Source organism: Aythya marila (genome assembly GCF_965140915.1).
Source record: "Aythya marila genome assembly, chromosome: 9".
Classification (NCBI taxonomy): Eukaryota; Metazoa; Chordata; class Aves; order Anseriformes; family Anatidae; genus Aythya; species Aythya marila.
The window spans coordinates 6,434,010-6,450,411 of record NC_139050.1 but is presented as its reverse complement, the minus strand read 5'-3'; positions in this window follow the sequence as shown (position 1 = coordinate 6,450,411).

The following is a 16,402-nucleotide window of genomic DNA, read 5'->3' as shown; positions in this document are numbered from 1 at the left end:
AAATGTTTAGAAGAAAATAAATGAATAATATCTATTTTCTGACAGCATTAATGCACTTCTGCACTGTTACTTGGGAACATCTCAGATGCAGAGGAATTGTTGATTTTCAGAAATGTGTATTTCAAATGCTTATGTTTATAAAATGATAAGGGATTATTATTTTCCTCAATTTGCATTTCATGTGGTGTCATTTGCTCTACCAAAGATAGAGGTGATGTACAATGTAGGCCCAGATTTGATGGTAGTTTTTAATCCTAAACTAAGGATAATTATTATTATTTTGTGTGTGTGTGTATGCTTGGTTTGCCAATGTAATTTAAGACATTAAATATCAGACCAAAGTTTGCCTCTTTCTGTGAAATTGGTTTTGGCATTGTGCAAGTAATAGGAACCCATCTTGTGGGGGATTAAATAATGTTTTTTTTGTTCACGTGACAAATATTACATGCAACCTGTATAGAAGAGAGAGGAAAAAACATGTTTAGTTGCTGAATGGATCTTTTGTGGTTTCTATTCACCATCCAAAATAGTATAATTACAGTCCCACCTATTTTCTGACTAAGCAGGAATAATTCACTTAATTCAAATGTAATGTTTGTTGTTTCTTAAAATTTTATTTAGTCTTCATTTTTAATTTAGATTAACCTGTGATTGAAACACCATTAAAAAAATCCAATGTGTTTGTTTTGAAATCATTCACATTGAGATTGTCAAATTACAAAAAAAAAAAAAAAAAAAGTTTCTTTGAATTTCTTAGTATTGGCACTGATTTACTAATTGTTTAGATTTCCTGAAGTTCTTTTTCACCAAATTTATTATTAATAGCAAGTGAAAACATGCCAAATTTCCCTCAGAGAAATTGGCAGTGTCTAAATTCTGCAAAGCATATAGTCTTAAATGGTACATTATTAGTTTAATTTTGAATTGTAAGGCCCTACATCCCATGAAAGATGTCTAACTCCTTTGTACTGCTTCAAATGGGGGAACTGGAATAAAGCTCAAGACTTTGGCAGTAGGAAAGCTTTGTCCCTGATTTTATTCACATATATATACACATATAGGTATGTATGTATGTACATTTTCTTCAGAAACCTTTCTGTTCTACTCCTCAGTCTCTGCCAATCAGGTACTGTGATTAAAGTTTCTGCTCTGATTTTGTTTTGTTGTATGTGAAGCAAGGGTGGCACAGAAGCATTGTAATCAGCAGAACCTGGCTGGGAGGTAAATCTCCTTCAAGGACTGGTGTCTGTGCTGTCACTGCTTCTCGGTCAGATTACAGGGGAATGATGTTTTGGATGATCAGTCAACCTTGACAGGTGTGTGGTAGAGCTGGTTACAGAATCTGTTTCAGAATGTGAGCATTTCTCTTTAATTCTAAACATGGAGACAAACCAGAGACACTCTATCTGAAACTTAATTTTAACTCGTTATGGTTTCATGCACATGTCAATATTCTCTGCTCTGTAATGGTAATCAATAGCTGTTTTTTTTTAAAAAAAGGGTAAATTTATATGAAAAATTATTTATCAAAATGTTTGTTGTTACAAACTGATCTTTCCCTACCTTGCATCATCAAATTATATTTCTCAGTTTTAATTGGATATGATTTCATGCTGCATTCTATTTTTGTTCTATCTCCCTCTGTATTTGCTTTTCAGATTGAATTTTCAATACCACAGAGAGTGAGTAGGCTACTTAACACAATGATATTTATTCCAAATACTGATTATATAGCATTCTCTGTCTCCCCCCTCCCCCCTTGAGACACTTGATTCCCTGACAAACTAAAAAAGTAATAAAAATCATATAATGTACCAGTACTAGACAGCTGATTGATGTCATATATGGGAAAAATGTCTTTTTTCATGTTATTTCATTATGATTAAGACAGAAATGAGAATTGAAGCCAATAAAACTTAGGGTTGTTTTTTCCTTTTTCTTTCCTTTTACAAAATGCCTCCTTACATGACTTGATTTAGTTATTTTATCACTATAAATAAAATGCATTTCTTGCTGTAAATAGCTTATTAATTGATGTTAATGGGGAGTAACTGTATTGCAAATAGTTCACATTATGGTACTAAATTAACATCTACCCTCCAGCTATAACATTTGTTGCTGTGTTATTATACACTCAAATGTTAGTTGTTACTTCCATTGCAAACACTGAAATGGGGATGAAAGAGTGAGTGGGTTTTTTCATTCCCTGCTTCTCTAAGCAAAATTCTTCTCTAACTATAGTAACCATTTAACACCACCAGGAAATGCTGTTAAAAAGTAGGATGATTGCAGAAAATGTAATTTCCCACTTTTGCTGACATTGTGCTTTACCGTGGACAGTGCCATGGGAAAGTAAGATTCACTCAACTGTGTCTAACAGCTAGCCCCAATGCTGTCTAAAAATCCAGCCAAAATGCTCCAGGCCTTTTTCCTATGGGGGGAAACAAACAAACAGCAAAGCCTTTCTAGTCCTCTACAATAGAGTGTTATCGGAAGGTTTGGTTCCTTCTGTCTTTTTCACGCGTATGCAATGGGAGAAATTATGTGAAGATCTCATCAGCTTGTAGCCAGTTTATTACTCTGGCAGAACTACAAGTTGCACATTCATGTTTCCTGAAAGGAGTATGTGGTTCATTGCAATGATTTTGGATAGGGTAGAGATGGAATTTCACTATAGCCTCCTCCAGGAGGGATGACAGGCCTGAAACTGAATAAAAGCCTGCTGTTGACCTGCTAAGGCCCTCTTACTCTCTGGAGAGAGATCCCACTGTATCTGCAATTCCCCTAGCTCCATACAGCTATATGCTTCAGTTTTCTGGGTTGCTCCAAGGAATTTACTGTTGGACAGACAGTGTCTGTTTAAATCTGTTTTAAGGAGAAACTGAACCATGGGAGAACTTCAGGATATGCTCTACAAGAAAATAATGGCCTGCTCTGGCAGGCACTTGCCCACTGAAGGCAGTACTAAGTGCTTCTTGAGACGAATCTTGTTGGTGAAGGAAAGATATCTGCTTCCAGTACTCACCCATGTCCATCTAGATGCACAGCAGTGAATTCTGGAAGTAAAACTGTGTAATTTGAGAAGTTTTCCCTACTTTATTATATTGCTCTGTACTACGGAAAGTGCAAATTCCAGAATGCTGCCAGAGTACAGTTTTTTGGTACAGTCATGTGGTTACAAAGTAGATTGTAGCTGAACATCCAATACCTTTGTTTTTACTTGAGTCAAATTCATTTGGCAATAGAACGTCATTTATACTATCAAAAACTCTGTTCATATGCATACTATTAGTCTAGAACTTAATGTTGCTTTATGTCATTCTGTATTTCCCAGTGCTGGTATAATGCATGGGTTCAGTATGGTTCCAACAGGGAAGATAACTTATTTTATGAACTTTTTTAAGAATTACTAAATTATTTTTTTTTTTTTTTTGAATGGTTTTCTGGATAGGGTAGCCTTGTTTTTTTTTGTTTTTTTTTTTTTTTTTTTTCTTGTGAATGTGTATGCAAATCTTGTGAAGTATGATGAAAACAAAGTAGCAGAATCTCAAATTTTGACCTTTATGCCCAAAGTACAGTGTATATTGTTTGGTTTCGAGTCCTCCTTGTTATGGAGGGAATGGAATGGGTGGAGAAAGGTGGCGCAAAAAACGCTTAGTTTTCAGCTGTTGTCCTCAGATTCTGATGTGCATTTTTGTTGTCTCATTATAGCACTACAAAAAGCATACAATATGTTGCATGCTATCTTTCTGCAGTACAGCAGTGAGTACTTTGCCATAGTAGCTTGATGATGAAGAAAGAGGAGATCTGTTTTACTTTTTAAGTAAAACAGAAAATATCTCCATTGTATGTTGTCACAGAAAAGGATCCAAGGTCTCTGTTACAATACTTGACAAGGAACTTCTCTAAAATGAGGGCACAATTTAATCTTGGTTATAGTTTCTCAGTACAGATCTGCAACATAGTCTTGTATAGTGTTTCTCCTAGATGTAGATTTATAAAAATAGTACACACATCCTCATGAACTACCATATCATACCCTAGAGACAAGCACTATTTTTTCTTTCTGTTAGTTTTTGAGTAACAAATCCATGAACACATTAAAGTGTCTGTACTGAAGACACATTTCACAGCTTCTCTGTTATTGTCTTTGTGCTTAATAGTTACAACCCAAAGAGAAAATATAAGACAGGAAGGATGTTTGAAAGACGAATGTCAAATACTCTTTGTAACTGTTTAGTTTACACTACGGCTATTGGTAAAATGCAGGGAGGAAATTTGAAATAAGCTGGAACCCAAAGGAAGATTTGAACACAAGTCTCCCCTGCTAAAGGTCATGTAAGAATGAGTTTAGACAGAAGCATCTTGTTTAATACAAAATGTATCTATCCAAACTAATCCATGTGGATAACACATTTAGGATTCTCACTGACAGAAGGTCATGTGCCATCTGTATTTGATTGAATAATATTGTATCAAAGTCAACATGCACAGGGCCTACCAGAAGTTATCAGAATTATCATTTCAATTAAACAGATGGCTGAGGAATCAAATGAAGAGCCTTTGAGTGATGGCTACAGAATCAATAATGTCTTTCTGAGCTTTATTGATTTATCTTTGTCCAGGCAGTGGAATTGATTTATGTCTCCAGCTTTATTTTGATAAGTCAATGATAGCTCAACTATTCCTCAATTAATGTCTTTTTTTGTGGGGCTCACATATATTTTTATATATATATTTTTTTCTCTCTTGGTGAAGAGAGGAGATTTTACATCAAGCCAAACTGATTTTGCTAAGTAATTCTGTGGGTATCAGGATATCATAAATCAAGCAGAAGAATGGTCTCTCTAGTTTCACATGGAATGGATGACTTAGTATTGTGGGAAAGGCATTTATTTATTTAACCAGTCAGATGGTATTGCATTTTTCCTCTCTGTGTTAGAAGACCACTTGACATTTGTAAGCAGACAGGATTCCTGCTGTGTGGAATGCAGTAGTGTGAAGACTGTAATGTCTTTCCACAAATAACATTTGAAGAAGAAGAGGAAAATGTGTCTGTGTGAGAGATGAGGAGAAGAAAAGGGCAGTCCGACTCCACAAATAAGTTTCTTCTGCCATGTGGTGCATTCCAATTGTATGTGAAAAGGCCTAGCATGCAGGAATCATAATCTTGTGTGTTGTGGTTAACAGAGTTTGATGTGGTACTAGCTTGCTTGTTACAAACCTAGATCCTAATTTTCCCAGCAGTTGGTTTTTCTGCTGTTAAAACTGTCCATATTAGTAAAAATAATTTTGTTTTCCAGTTCATTGGAATGTTGGTAATAGCTTTACAACATAAAGAATGTTCACAGATGCTTAATTTTTTTTTTTTTCCTTATTAAGTATATGCCCTTTAAAGTTCCTAGGAATGGTTAAGTTTTTATTCTTTTAAAAAACATATAAATGAGGAATAATAACAGCTTCCTCCACCATGATCTCATCTGCCAATTTCCAGTACCAAACACACAAAGATTGCTCATTAAAATCTGAGTAAATGGAACCTGTGGCCAGATATGACAGTAAATGAACCTAGGAGCTACTGAGGCAACAAGGAATTATGAATGAGAGTTTGATTTTGATTAGTCTTTTAGCTAGATTGTAGTAGCTCTTCCAGGACCTAGCCAAGCTGTAAACTCCCTTTTATCTTTATGCTACCTTTTACAATTCCATATATCATGTAGACTCCCTCATAATATATCCTTCTGGCAATCTTCAAATATCAAGCAGAACATAGTCACAAGTCCCTTTTAATTATTTTAATCCATATGTATGTATTTCAGAAATGGAGAGGGGAAAAAAAGTTATCGAAATATATTGTTTGGAGGGAATGTTGGGAGACCTGGGCTGTAATTCTAGCACTGGCTGACTAGAATACATGGGTAAATGACTTAATTTTGCTTGTCCTCATCAGTGATTAAAAGGATAAGTAAATTTAGAATTGCCAACTCCTGCCTGCTTTGTGATTAAAAGGAAAAGTAAGTACAGAAATGCAGACTCCTGCCTGTTTTTTGTTTGTTTTGTTTTGTAAATCCCTTCAGTTCTGGTGACAGTTTGATGTCTGGATTTCTCTGAGCATACGGGTCTACAACGTGAATTACCTTTTTTCTAGGATATTTTTTCTTTTTTTTTTGTAGCCATAGATTCAAGACACTACTGTTACTAGGTAGGTAGCATAGAACTTTTAGGCTAAAGAAGTCAACTTTTGAAAATGGGAAAAATTAATTATGTCATCTTAAAGCATAATAAAAGAGAGAGCAATAAATGAAAAAAATGAAGAAGAAAAGATTTCTTGAAATCTGGATATTAGAAAAAGCACCTTTTCAACCAAAATGCATAGTTATTCCCCAAAGTCAAACGACCATTTCTTTTGATTGATTTCTCGTTATAACTGTCATCATTAGGTGGCATTTGAGAACTGTGTAACTCAATATTCCAGATTAGTTTTTCTATGAAATCATACACAGGTAAATCTAATCAGAAGCATCTAAAGTCAACATAAACATTGTAGATCAACTTACATTTCTCTTGAGTGTGTATTGCTCTGTTATTACTTGAATGTTTATGTACTGGATGCATAATTTCTGTGCTGTTTGGGACAAAAAACACATATACACATACCAGAATATCTTCAAGTTTTGATGTTAAGACTAAATTAATGATAATACCAAGATTATTTAAAGGCAGACATTACCTAAGGGGGGACTTCTAGTTACTTGTTTTTTAGCTGTATTTTCTTGTGTTTACTGCCCAGTCAGCTCCATGATCTGAAGATAATGACTTCTTTTGGTGTCTCATTACACTAAGTAATAAATGGCATTTAAACCTCATTTTGAAAAAAAGAGGTCCCCTTGGGAGTTTTGAAAAGATGTATTAAAGAGATTTACATGCAAGTAGATGAGTTGTGTAAATCCACTTCTTTATTACAGCACTATGGAATGGTCAGTCAGTGTTCACTTAAGTAACACAATAAAGTTAGGCAGAAATGCAGTAAGAAAATGAGATAATAGCATTCCAACTGTCACTCCAATATTATCACTTCAATCACATTTCAAGCACAATGTAAACGTGCTGAACTATGGTTCAGCATGTCAAGCCATTGTCTGGTATTAGCATCTGCATAGCTGCTATTGTTTTACTGAAGAAGCTGCCATTCAAACCTGTGATGGAGTAGGAGGCAGGCATTCCATAGTTACAGGTGCATTGTGCTACACAAAAGAGACCTACTGGGATAACTCCCCCCACTTTTTTTTTTTTTTTTAAATCTTTGGATGACTTTAATACAAGAAATCTTTTATGTGAAATATTGGACAGGCTGATAAGCAGGATCCTAGAAATAAAAATTATAATACCGAAATGTCTATAGGTAAAAAGCAAAAAGTTCTGTTTGATAAAATATAGATGTACAATGTGTACTTGTCATTTCTGCTGGTGTTTCGATGTAAGCCATATTAACTGGAAGTCTCCTAGTTCTTTCTAGAAATACTTCATTCATATGTAAGAGTTGGATCATGCATGAAGAAAACTAAATTTGTTCACCTAGAGAGAGAATGAATATACTTTTATAATCTTTTGTATGTAGACTATCAGAAAGAAAGACAGTACAGATAGTTCAAAAGGTGGCAGGTGTAGGTCTGAATCACTCTGAATGACCAGTGATAAGCAGTTAGCATGTGGTTGCTAATGGAAAATAAGTTCAATTTATTCAGTCTCAAGTGTATCCTTAAACCTTTGCAGCTTAAATTATGACGTTCATTAGGAGTAAACAGTAAATCTAGAGAGATGAGGAGGAAAGGACAGTGGGTCAACTTCCCTCCTGAATCTCTGTACCAGCAAGTACGGGGCTTCTGTATCAGGACTAAGGTTACTGAACCACATGTCACTGAAGGTCTCAAATTCTTTGGCTGCACATGTTGACAGCAGCATGTGTGATGAAGAATGAGTGGTGGTGTGAACAGTTCTGCTAAAACTTAGACAATTTCAGAAAATCACAGAATCATCTAGGTTGGAAGGGACCTCCAAGATCACCGAGTCCAACCTCTGACCTAACACTAACAAGTCCTCCACTAAACCATATCACTGAGCTCTACATCTAAACGTCCTTTAAAGACCTCCAGGGATGGTGACGCCACCACTTCCCTGGGCAGCCCATTACAATGCCTAACAACCCTTTCAGTAAAGAAGTTCTTCCTAATATCCAACCTAAATCTCCTCTGGCGCAACTTTAGCCCTTTCCCCTGAATGGTTGAGACAAGTTTTCTATCTGTCTTAGTATGAAGTTGGAGAATCCAGCCTACCAAGAAAAAGGCATCTACATATCTAGGATGCATCTGCGCCTCTACAGAGTCTTTCTAAAGTATCTGACAGGCCACCTTGTCTTAGGCCAAGTCTTAGGAGAAACTGCCGTACTTGTGGTGGCTCTTCAACTTGTCATTTGTCTTGAGTGACAGTCAGTGTGAACCTAGGTAAGCCTGTGTTGCTCAGGTGGCCTTTAATAATCCTTATTACCCCTTTCCTGTAAGAAGGATAGATACTGAAAGGATATAAACTTGGTCCTGTATGTGGAAGAATTTAATGCCATAGACATGATTCAAGGCATGACATGGTTTCAAAATCATAGTAATACTATGCTTACCAGACCCAGTGTGTTTTGGGCATCTCTCTTCCCACAAATAGCCATGCACAGGCTAGGATTATGGAACCAAGGTTCTGTTTTGCTGTAATCTGGAGGTAAACTGGTCCATCTTACTTTTCCCCCCCCCCCCCCCCCCCCCCCCCCCAATTCATTTGCACCAAATAATTATTTTTAAGGTGTAAACAAAATTTGCAAGGCAGTCTTTTTTTATTCAGGCCACTGGAAGGCATGTTACTCTTCTGTGTCTTCTGAATAAATCTGCAGAAATGTAGCTAGAACAGAATATTAGCAATGACTGTGAGACACTGAAAGTGTATATAGAAGTGATTCTCTAGACCAACTTTTGTAAAAGGCAGAAGCTTCAAGGATTTTTGCCTTGGAAAGTAAATGCTGCAGTGCATTTCGAGTTGAGGTTCAGGCTTTGCAAGTACATTCTTAGAGGAGTTCTTTATGAAAATGCTAATAATTTGAAAGATAGGGCAATCTCTCTCTCAAATAATATTGCCCATCATTATGGGATTTTTGTCTGGGTTGGTATCTTCAGATAGTTCAAATATTAAATAAATTGGCATTTTAACGTATAGGTACAACTATGTGCTTGGTTAATAGACAACAAGGATCAGCAGGAGATTTTTTAGTGAATTCTGTTTGGTTTGGATCATCTGAAGTCAACGAAAGGTAGACGGGAGATTTTGTTATGTTTATACCTTGTTATTAAATTTAAAATGAGATAAATGGAATACTGAGATTTTAATTTCTAGCATTCGCCATCCTGCTTTCTGAAAGGAGAAGGTGCATGTAGCTTAAATTTAAAAACTTAATGGAAAAAACAGTGAGCTGTGCAGAAATACTGACATCAAGTGCTTGACTTCACAATAAGCAAAAGAAACAGAATAAGACAAAACACATTAAACAAGTTGTTGCCAAAACAATTGAATTCAATGGGAATGGGATCCTGAGTTGCTGGATGTTATCCGCACAAGGTGAGAAGTGATGGGAGCAACAGCTAACATCTTATTATCTACGGGGCTGTACTAGTGAAGTATATTGCTGTTGTAGGACACCTTGTGCCACTTCATAATTTTTGCAAATCATTCTGTTATGTTTGGGAACACTTTTGTGTTTATTATTAGTCCAAACGGGAACAAGTATATTTATTAATTTATTGTCCTCTTCTAGTGGTAGATTTGTCCTTTGGTTTCTATTATTTTGTGCATTCTGAGCATTTCAACACTTCTAACATATTAGCTTGCTTGCTTTTGAGAGGTATCCTGGCAATGCAGAAATTTTTATAAGGGTCTCCAGGCTAATAAATGCCAGTTTAGCCTATTGCCATTTTGATAATATTGTTTCTCTAGAGAGTATTAGAAGGGTCAATTATGTCAGCTGTGATTGCTATTGTCATTTCAGCCTGGAGAGAGTGCACAAAGATGTGAGGCATTGAAAACAATATTAGTGTTCACTGCAAGGAATTGTATTCCTCTATTTATGGCATGGTCTTAATTTTAAAGGTCATATATTCTGTTAGCCTCTTGAAACACTCATACATGTGCGCACAGACAGAAGGGTAAGTAGGAGTGAGTTATAAACATATATCATCATGAATGCTGCAGATTTAGCACTGCTTTTATAACGTGGGGATTTCTTTACTTACGGTGAGGTGCCACGAAGCTGGGGCTGGGGACTACTGCCCTATTCCAATGCACATGATTGTTTGGCAGGTCAAATGATCCGCATGCAAGAATACAGAGTATGTGCTGTGCATGCTGTTTGTTAGGCTGAAAGGCAGGCATTGAGCACACAAGGCACACGAGCTGCAGTTCTGTAATGTCATTGGTATTCTGAAAATTGATACAATCTGCTATTTACACAAATATCAAAAGAAAACAAAGGAAATTCAAAAAGCTTTCGTAAAAAAAAAAAAAAAAAAAAAAAAGTGAAGTGCTACATCTACCTCAGTTTTGTTGGGAAAGTTTTTTTTTTTAAAAAAACACCACCACCACCAACAAAAAAACTGAATCCTTGGCAGTGAGATGTAATATGGACTAATGCAGAAGAATGCAAAAAGAGCATACAGTATTGAATTCAGTTTTAACTTCACGTATAAAAGACACAAGCATTTCTATGGGAAAGTAATTCTACTATAGGGACCATAAAAAAAAAAAAAAAAAAAATCTAGGCTGGTATAAAAACAAACTGGTGAAAAGAGCATAAAATATGATGGCGGTATTTATATGGCACTGTATTATATCTTGCTTTGAACAATCTGCTCAGTGATGCATCCATTACCAAGACCCCAAGGTAGAAAGTGGAAAAAACAAAAAATGGAAATAAACAGAAATGAGAATGTCTTTGCTGCTGGGTTTTCAGTTACCTGATACTGTGCAGAGCAGGAACATGCTGAGCGCCTGGTGTTGTCCATCATCATGTACTCACAGAGCCATTGCGCAGCTGCATTACGCTTCCTGAGGCGTAGCTGTTCCCAAAACAGTCATAGAACTGGGTAGATGTCAGAGCATAGCAGGATGCAAGTCCTTCTAAAAGTGGTGGTAGAGCAAATATAGGGAAGGAGAACAAGGGAAAACATGATAGAGAATTATATGAACAATCAAAATCTTCTGGCATTTCATTTCACTCTGATCTGTAGCAGACTAGTAGATGAATGAATACCTGCTGCAGTAAAAGGGCATGAAGGAACCAGCAGTACTTTCTCACACTTTGAAACATTGTGTATTTTTGACAGAGTTCCAGGATTTATAACTGTATATCCATCTGAATAATTAGTTGTGTGTGTTTTTTTTGTTGTTGTTTTGTTTGTTTGTTTGTTTGTTTGTGACTTAGCTGATGTTAGGAGGAACAATTCTGCAGCTTTCTTGCAATGGTGAGCTATTTCAGAAGCATTTGCAACAAACATCTGGGCCTGTAGTACTTGAATGATTCATCTTCTGATGTAGTCAGTACTGCAATTCTGTGCATTACAAGTGAACTGATATTCTTTTCCCACACTGCCTATATCTGGACATATAACCTGACAATACTGATGATATTCATCCTAATCAGGTAGGAAAATCAGACAAAAAACAATGTAGAAGTAAAACAAACAAACAAAAACAAACACCTGTTAAAAGGATATTATCAAAGCAAGACAGAAGGTAATCTTCCTTAAACTGAGAGCTCCCTGTTGCTTCCCACCACCTACTTAATGTGTTGATGCAAGTCACTTGGAAGCTAAATATGGAGCAAATCCAGGTACATGGTTTTATAAACTTGCTGTTGGTAGCTAGCCTTTAGGTGGCAAATGTAATACTGTAAAAAATTGGACTAGATTTTCAGACCTTTTGGTTGCCTGAATCTTGATTAATCCCAGGCTCAGCCATTTATTCCAGTGCCTGAATGTGACATGCAGGGAGTATACATCTATTTACTTCCTAAGAACTGTCTGGCTTTCCAGAATGCAATCTGGCAGGTGTTTGGTGTGGCAATTTGAGGTTGGTGTCCCCTTTTGATATCTACATTGTGATTTAATAAGCTATTTAGGTAGATTTGAAGACATCAACTTTTACTTTTAACAACGCATCCCATATTTTCAAAGGGTTAATACCAGCTGCTGATTCATTGTTATAAGTGTATTTTTGGTGACTTGCAGGCAAGTCACTGCTTAGGGATTATACTTATTATCCCCTTGATTTAGTTAGAATAAAAGCACCAGTGGCATTGCCAATGACCCAGATGTTTGAAAAAGCTACAGATTAAGCTGTTGAGGTCCTTACCTCCAAATCCCACAATATTACATTAGCACACATTCAGAAGCTGCAGAATTGGATTTAAATCCAGCTCTTGAACCCCTTTCATAATCTCATTTTGTACTTGGAGTGGTGAAAATAACAGTAATGCATCTCCTGCAAGAGTGACTCTGTGTACATTCTTCACATTAGAAAAGCTTTTAATAAAGTAAGTGCTCTGAGTGCAGAAGCATCTGTCCTTACTTTCTTTCAGCCTTGATAACAATGAAGAAAAAATTCAAAGAATTGCAACTTACTGTGGCCTGGAAAGTGGTAGAAAAGGGATATGGTTCTCTGACTTGCAACGTAATACAATCTTCACATATTAAGACATCATTAAAGATTGATGATGTTTGCATTGTTCATGGTTACTTTCAATTTTTGTTGTGCATATGACTGTCAGATGGCATTGCAGATGAAGAGAGAGAGCAGTGATTACATCAATCTCAATTTTGATCCTAGATACTCCCTTAAAAAAGTGGGGAAGGCAAATAATAGCTGCATGTATTTATAAAGGAATTCTGAAGAAGGTGAGTAGATCATGTGTTGAAGTTCCTCAGCAAGGGTCATTAATAAATGTAAATGCAATGGCTTACCTCCAAATCCATTTTGCTATGACACAGGCTTGGCACAATTCTTGTAAGGATGATGAATAGGCACTGCTATAAGAGAATGGACACTTAGCAGCGTGCGCTATGGGGATGCTACTGAAACATCAGCAAGTGCTAAGTCGGGTGGCACCTCATTGTGACTTACAGTGCTGATTTACCTCCTGGTGGTAGAATTAGAAAATAGGGGGGTTTCCAGTGCAGGTAATCTTTTTCAATGCTAATTTACCATCTGCTAGGAACAGGTGGTGTTTCCCTTCGAGCATACTTCACTTGTAAGGAAATGAAATGGTGAATTTTCCATTCCACGACATTTTTGTTCAAAGAAAAGTTGAGAATCTGCATAATTTCCAATGGGTATAGATACCTGCCAGAGAACTGCGACGTAAGTGGAGAAATACCTAATTTACAAGAGTTGATTCACTCAGAGCATAGAAAATTAGCTTTGACAAACTGTAAGGGGAGTTTCCAGGTATTACTGTTCCTGATGTGTTAGTTACAAATGTTTTTGGAATCCTGTAGCCTGAAATAAAATGCTGAGAAGAGGACCCTGATTTAGGATGTTATTCATCTGAATAAAAAGGCAGCCTTTTTACAGGCTGTTGTTTTACTTGTAGACAATATATGGAGGGCAAAGGTGGGGATTAAAGTTATAAAGTAACACAGGAAAGATTATCCATGAACTGTAGACAGCTAAGGCCAACTGCCCAAAGTCAAGTTTTTCTAAATTTTATTTATTTTTTTTAAACAGATTACATTCTTAGCAGATTATGACTATTATGAGTCACTCCAAACAGACACTGAAGGGACTAGTTCATCTCCTCTTTGGAGGACACTGTAAAGAAGAACAACAAAGCAATATGCATTGCTGTGTTGACTTGTGCTTGATTCACAAGCACTTTGCTCTATACTTGAAATAGTAGGGTAATCTACTATGTTCAACAGAGATAAAGTAGAAAGAATTTGTATATATGCTGCAGCTAAATGAATCATAGAACCACAGAACAACCCATGTTGGAAGGGATTTCTAGGGATCATCAGGTCCAACTTTTTTTTGGGAAAAGGGAGCCTTGATCTAGCACCCTGGCTAATCACATTTTGAAAAGCTCCAGTGATGGGGATTGTACCGCATCCCTGGGGAGGTTGCTGAAATTATAGATTGTTCTCACTCTAAAAAAGTTATCTCCTTTTTCAATATGAAACATCTCCCAGTGCAACTTCTGCCTGTTGCCCCTTGTCTTCTCCAGGTGCCTCTTCGTGGAGAGAGAGCTTCTGTCCTCTTTGTAGGTACCCTGTGATTAGTTCTCCCCTGAGCTTTCTCTTCTCCAAGGTGAAAAGACCTAAGTCCTTCAGTCTTTCCCCACAGGACAGGTTCTCCAGTACTTAGATGATTTTTGTGGCCCTCCTTAGTCTCCTCTCCTGTCTGTTCACTATGTTTTTGAATTGTGGGGACTAGAACTGTACACAGTTCTCCAGATGTGGTGTAACAAGTGCTGAGTAGAGTGGTATGATCAAATCTCTATGTCTAGGTCTACTAGTAATCCACTGCAGGTGCAGCCCAGGATCTGATTTGCCTTTTTTGTCCACTGCTGACTCAGTCTCAGCTACTCCTCCAGGACTCCCAGGTCACTTTCAGCAAGGCCGCTTCTTAACTACATGGATCCTAGCCTGTACTGGGCTCCTTGGTTATGTCATCACAGGTGCAGGACCTTGCACTTGTCTTTGTTAGTCTTCATACAGGTTTTACTAGTGTACTCAACTGCCTGTTGAGGTCTTTCTTCAAGATGTCTCCCCCTTCAGATGTGTCTGCCTTACCACCCAGCTTAATGTTACCAGAAAATGTAGTGAGGGTGCTTTCAATCTCGTCATCCATATCATTTATGGTGATGCTGAAATGAAAGCTGCTTGCTTCTGCTGTGTTGGCATTTGGACAAGTTGAGCAGAGGGTTGAAGTGTGTGGCCAACCTGGATAGTGTCAATGGAGTGTATGCATAGCTTAGTTGTCTTGCTTGGCTTTGCCCTGTCTTAATGCTATTTTCTCTTTTCTTCTCCACACATCTCTTCTCAGTTGTTCAGATGAAGCTATAGGGAGCATACTCTAGCAAACAGCTGGTCTGAAGAGCTGCAAAGCTATCTGAGCAGCACGCTATTTTTTTGGGCTGTGCCCTCTTTCCTTCCAGGGGACACTAAGCAGGTGTTGCTTTCATATTGAATCTGTGTCTTAGCAATTCATTTGTTAATTCACTTCCTTATAACATGGATTTTCTTTTGAGTGAAAATAGGTCAGAAATGATATGAATGATGAAAAAGCAAAGCTGGAAGTACAACGCCTTTATTTCTATTTCATTTTAGATTATGTTTAATGTTTTGCTTGTGACTGTAGCATATTAATTGTCTGTATTAGACAAAAGCTGTGAGCTACCGGAAGCTGTCTTAACTGAATCAGACTATGACACAGGTACTTGCCTCTAAAGAAGGGTATGCAAGAAATCTCTTAAAAGTTAGAGGTGGCAAAACTCACTTCCTTGGCGTTTGTACCCTGGTCTGTGCTATCAGTGACCAGTTTAAGGCTTGAAAAAGGAAATGTTCCCTTCTGAGATTTTTTTTCTCAGTGTTGGCTATCTGTCAATATTCACGATTAGGCATTAATGTTCAATTAAGTGGTATGAAGACCAGGTAATTGTTTTAACCCGTGTAGATAGATATGCATTAAGCTTGAAAGTCTTCTACCGTTAGTTTGATAAATGTGTTTTTTCCTAAGAGGTGTCCTCCCCAACTCAGGAATGTTAAAATATGGAGTTTAAACTACTGAAGGAGAAAAATGTAAGAAAACATTCAGATGCTAGAATATTATTTGAAAGAACACAGCTTTTTATTTTAGTTTTCTTTGTGTCACCATTAAGGTTACACTAATAGTATCTGTGTCTAGCTTTGATTCAGTGTTTCAGCTGCAGATAGAAGCTATTAGGGAAGTGTGTTTACAGGAGCACCAGAAGTCTAGCCCTTCTAAAGGCCCTTTCTTTCCCTTATACCACCAGTCAGTATGATCCAGAAGGTTTTTCCTAGTCTGCAAATTCTGTGGGCTCATGTGAAGGGGCAATGGTTTTGGCACATATTATAATTCTGGCCTTCTCATTTTGGAAGAAATTAGCTTCAGAGCTTGTGCTGCCACGAAGGCGCAGGAACTGCAGACTCCTGCCAGAATGTGTAATGAGGGAGACTTGTGCCAACTACTCGAGGGCAAACAATCCAGTTCTGAAATAATGATACCCAAAATGAGATCTCTGTTAATAAATGTGTCTAGGCATTTAAAGTCAAATTCTTATTTAAATTAAGGGAAG